This window comes from Gavialis gangeticus, unplaced genomic scaffold (genome assembly GCF_001723915.1).
Source record: "Gavialis gangeticus isolate Ggan-Ray unplaced genomic scaffold, GavGan_comp1, whole genome shotgun sequence".
NCBI lineage: Eukaryota > Metazoa > Chordata > Crocodylia > Gavialidae > Gavialis > Gavialis gangeticus.
Window position 1 is genome coordinate 5189944 of NW_017728993.1, and position 5559 is coordinate 5195502.

The window sequence follows — 5559 nt, forward strand, 5'->3', positions numbered from 1 at the left end:
TACATTATAGTTATGCTCGGTGTTGGCTGCACTTATCAACTTCATAGCTGGTTTCCATTGCTGGGCACATGCTGATTTTGGCAGCAGTTTAATGATAGCGAGTGTATTTAATGAGATTTCCTTGTATGCGATTATAAGACAAGGGGCTTTTTCCCCCCCGTGCCATTGTGGGGAGAGGGGCTTATCTTGTTTTCGAGTAAATATAGTAAGTACTACACTTGTTTATACTTGGTTCACATTGGAATTTAAGAATATAAGAAACTGGTTTTTTTAAAAGAAGATTTCTGTATATGGGTTTTCATTGCTGCTACGAACTGGGGGAACAGCAGGGTTATGAGTAAATTAGTGTGTCACCCACTGGGACAGTGAAATCACCACTGGTTACCTACACAGAATTGTACAGGGCACATTTTTGTCCTTTTCTGTAAGTGTGTTAAATCATGGAACCTCATCTAACTTCCCCACACCCCTAGGGCACAAGCATAGGGGAGGTGCCAACAGTCTTTTGTAGTTTTAATAGTCTGTGTTCTACATTTCTCTCTCTCTTCTGGTTCTGTCGTTCCTATTGAGTACAATTTGGTACTAGGATAGTGCTGTCAAACGAGTAAGGGGGGGGAAAAAGAACGAGTGGTTACTTGCATGTTACAGCAAATGGGCCCCATTCTTGAGAGAGAAACATTTTCCCTTCTGTTGCTCAACATTGGCTAACAACATTTTTAAAAAATTTGGTAGAATCACTCTGAGAATTTTTAATGAGGGAAATTTCTTCTACTTAAGCTTTTACTGGGCAAAGTTTTTCAGTTTTCTCTGGTATTTTCTGTGACAGTGTCAGAACTGCATGGTGCAGGTCTCAGTTATGTGACAGATTAAATGGCACAGTGAGAATTGGTGATGATTCCAGACACAAATTATGAATATCTGCATATTGGGGAAGGTCAGATAGATATCTGTCCAAACTTTGAAGCTTAGATTTCTTTCTAAACTTTAAAGAACTGCAGGATGTTTATCTAAATATTGTATATGAATAGGTTGGCGGACTAGGACAAGAAGTAATGGGTTCAAACTGTAGTAAGGCAGATTAAGGTTGGGCATTAGGAAAAACTTCCAGCTGCGAAGATAGTAAAACACTGGAAATAAAGTTTCGCAGGCTTCATTATTGCAGATTTTGAGAGCAGGCTGGACCAAATATCTTCTAGGTGTGGTTCTGGTAGAGCTGATCTTGCTGGGTAGCAGGAAGGTCGACTATAACAGGGGTGGCCAACCTGCATCACAGGTAGCCTGTGTGTGTGTGATGTGCAGCAGCTTGGGCAGGGAGCAGAAAGCTAATTAGGGAAATGAATCAGAGTGGCACTTGAGCAGGGTATGGGACTACTTTGTGGCACACCTGCCAGAAAGGTTGGCCCCCACTGGACTGTGAGACCTCTTTGTTTCTTCTATCCTGCGACTCCAGGATTCTGTAACTTAGTATGTAGTTTTGACAGTCTGTACAAAAATCAGCCACTCTATTTGCCTGCTTATTTAGTCAGGGTAGCAGGGTTTCTTAGTTGAATGCAGTTTTACTTCTGCACAAAACTCCATACCATTTATTCTGTCATTCATTATGTTATATCAACATTTGTTACATCATTTACAAGATAATAGATTTTTCTGAGGGAGTTAAAAATGCGTGGTGGTGTTCTTTTCTTTTTCAAATTTTATGAGAAAGTGAGTTCAAAGTGCAAGACACGGATTCTTGGTTTCAAGCTCACAGCATGGTTTGACACCTAAACAGCTTTGACCATTCTCAATAATGTTCAGACTTGAGATAGTACTTCCTATCCGATCGGGTGGTATGGTTAAAGAAATCATATCAACTTTTTTACATAGCAGGAATTTGGGACATGGAGAAATTACATGTCTTGCTTATGGTTACACAATAAACTGGTGGCAAAGCTAGGGTTAATGTTTGACTGCTGTTTATTAAGCACCTGCTCAGTCCTGTTGATTATGTTGTCTCATCCTGCTGTCACCAGTGATAAAGGAGAATCCTTAATTATACTTGAGATTCCTTTTTTTTAAAGAGGCGCCTGCTTATTTATCAGTGATGCACAGTAAAATTGTGAGAACCTGCCTTGCTGTTATGAGTAGATTATGAAGAATCAGTCTTTCCTGCACGTTGTGCAGTGAGTCCTAGTTCTATACAAATGTTTAGGCTGGTTTCATAGTTAAGTGAACAGTTAGGAAATTGATTTAAATATGGGAGCTGAACTTTTATAGTGGCTTTGAATAATCCTGATTTCTAGTGCTTGCATGCAGAAAAGCAGATTCTCTGACTTTTACATCAGCCAGCTGAGCCCCCCACTTGCAATTGTTACAGCACATGCTGAGAATGCAAGCAGCCTCATCCCTGCAGTGGTGTTGGTGGTTAGTAATTCTAAAGGATGTTTGAAATGCTTTTTTTTTTTTTTTTGATATTAACATTATAACTCACTAAATATTTATATAAGTGTCTGTGGTGGTATAACTCAATTCTTAGTTTCCTGTCACCGCTGAATAAGGTTGAGCAGAGCCCTGTATAAGATCTGAGCTCTGTCTAGGTGCTTAACGCCCTTCCTTGTCCAAAGCAAGTTGGAATCACAAGACCCAATTCAAAACTGCCATAACCAGCAACAGCATCGCTCGCATCACTGCAATAGCATCTGCTTTTACCAGAGGTGAATTTGAGTCTCAGAATTGTTCCCTTGAAGGGGATCTGGCCTAACCTAACCACCTGTCTTTTCTCCGTAAGGGCTCTTGGAACTAATCTACATACAAAGCTATTCTACTTTAAATTCATACCCTATCTTATTCTAGGATAGCTGTCATGTGTACACAGCCATTATTAGCCATGTTCATTTTTTGTCCATATTCTTGCATCAAGTCTGAAGACAAGGTGTTCACAGAAGCATACTTTAATATGTATATTTGTCTGCCTCTTTAACGTTCTAGACTTCAACCATTTGTTTCCCTTCCACTTATGAAGGGACCGTCGGTCAAGTAGATCTGTCCTGAAGGGTAAAAAAGGGGGAGAAACTTCAGGAATTTCTTTGACTTTGCTCCACTGGCAGTAGTTTGGCTAAGCCCCCTGGCTGCTTTTACCTAACTCCTTTGCTGGCTCATCTTCCTGTAGCTCACATTAATAGGTAGCTCCTCCAAAATCTTCTTAAAGCAGCCACAGAGCATCCCATTTAAGTAGTGTGGTTTGAAGTAGCATTTACTCTTTTTTTTTAAACAGCCACAGGGTGAGCAGAAGATGAGCATCAGGAAAGCAGCGCCTTCTCTGCTTCTCCCCATCTCCCAAATGCTGAAGTACCAAGTCTCGGGACTGTAGCAGAGGAGCGGCTGTGAGGCCATTGTAAGAGACAAGGTGTGCTGGTGTCAGTTTTACCATGCCATTACCTGCCCCAGAATGGTTTTATTACTCGGAGAGAGTGGTTTCTCAATACAAAAACTTTGCATGCTTTTAAAAATGCTTTGTATGGGACTTCTACACTGATTTATGTATCACCATTGTATTAATAATGCCTTTTAATCTCCGGTTAATGCGCCAGGGACTTGATTAGTCGGGGATTTTGAATGTTTATGTTTTTGGGGTGGAAAACGGCCATTTATTTGTAACAGAACTCATTTTTCACACATTCAGACTTTAGAGATTTCCTTTGTTCTCCACAGATGGCAGGAAGCAGATGTGTATTACTTCTCTTTGTTATTCTTGCTGTCTTCAAAGACTGTTTAACACTGTCCATATAGGTAAATGTATATATAACCTTTTTTCCTTGACAATTTTCACTGCGAGTAAAAGGTAACTAGAGTTAAAAATTGTACAATTATCTAAGGCAAAAATATCATAAAAGGTTTTTATTTTATCCAGCACAGTCATTGCATATATTTAAGGGAAGACTAAACTTGGCTCGTTATTAAAAATATGAGTCTGAGAAGCAAAGAGTGGTGAGTTAGTACAATTAGCAAACTAATTTCTTTTTCTTTCTTTTTTTTTTTACAATTATTTTGATCATTTCCATTCAGAGTTCTGCCTGTCTTTAGTACTGAACCATTGAGATTTGTTGTTTTTTGTTTTTGTCTTGTTGATTATGGGGCCACATTGTACCTAGAGGTTATAATCACAAGAATCCAGAGAATTGCAAGATTTCAGGAAACTCTGAGGTTTGCATTGGTGACTGGGAATGATAACTCCTTCCTTCAGAGAGAGAGTTTGGGGAGCTCTGAAAAGGTATATTCCAATATTGGAGAGAGGATCTCTCTAGAGAGTTTCAGCATCTCTGTATTGTTATAGGTCCCCTTTCTACCTTGTTTTCATCATCCTAATTCACCTACGTGCTTTACAGAGAACGGCATTTGTTTTCACGGTCAGGTATCGGAGTCTTAAAGTGTGGGATATTGCGCTTGCTTTAAAACAGATCTTGCTCTCACAAGTACAGACTATTAAGTCTCAGACCTGCCTTGCTGAGGAAAAGGTTTCGTGAAGAGAAATAGGTGGTGTCTTCCTTTCTATATGGTGCCATGTTGCATTTAAAAATGTCAGCAGGAGGAGTGAGCCTAAATACCTGTGTATTTTTATTTTAATTGCTATTATGAGGGGCTACTCAATTTGTGAGTGCATGGATTTTGCAGAAACCAAAGAATTGGGCATTGTCCCTGAAATCCATGAAATAATTAAAAAAAACCCAAAACCCAGCAACAACAAAAAACCTTACTAAAAATAAAATGCTGGCTCCCCAGTGGGAGCCTGCGGTCCTCATGGCTTCTGTGGCCTGGACTTACAGCCTGTTGTGAGGAATCAGCGAAGAGGGGCAGGGCTGCACAATGGACAGCTCTCTTGGCCAAGTGGCAGTGAGAGGCAGAACCACCAGGGGCCCACAGCCAATCAGAGGCATGGGAGCCCTGTGCTTCAATGATCATGTGAAAATGGCGGCCGGCCTCCTTGATTTCAGTAGGTCCTTAGTTATTATACCAGTTGTACATCTACTTTTTTATATGCTAGAAACTTGTTTTACATTTCATGCATAACAGGAGGTGTCAGTCATTAGCTAATTACATTAGTTTGTTGGAAACCAAACTGAGCTAGGGCTGTGCATCAGCTTTCCCGTGTCCATATTATTTTTCCAAAAGCTTCAGTGGCTGTCCCAGTTCCTAACATTTCTGCTAGTTCTGGTAACGAGCTTGTGATTTACCCTAATTTCCCATTTAAATCAGTGGTTTCATAGATTTCATAGACATTAGGGCTGGAAGGGACCTCAGAAGATCATCAAGTCCAGCCCCCCACCCAAAGGGCAGGAAGTCAGCTGGGGTCATAGGATCCCAGCAAGATAAGCATCCAGTTTACTCTTGAAGGTGTTCAATGTAGGTGCTTGAACCACCCCTGGTGGCAGGCTGCTCCAGACCTTGGGGGCTCGGACAGTAAAGAAAATCTTCCTTGTGTCCAGCCTGAAACGGTCTCGCAGTAGTTTATGACTGTTTGACCTCGTCATCCCTTGGGGCACTCTGGTGAACAGACGTTCCCCCAAATACTGGTGGTCACCC

At 40.8% G+C, this 5559-nt stretch overlaps 1 protein-coding gene across 1 annotated transcript in view; it reads left to right on the top strand.

Annotated features, from left to right (window-relative positions):
* Positions 1 to 3263: 3263 nt before the first annotated feature.
* GNG12 (G protein subunit gamma 12) overlaps positions 3264 to 5559 on the top strand; it is a 56567-nt gene continuing 54271 nt past the window's right edge. The window contains exon 1 of the mRNA XM_019528419.1: positions 3264 to 3385. The gene's annotated coding sequence lies outside the window, so the exon portion shown is untranslated. The remainder of the gene's footprint in view (positions 3386 to 5559) is intronic.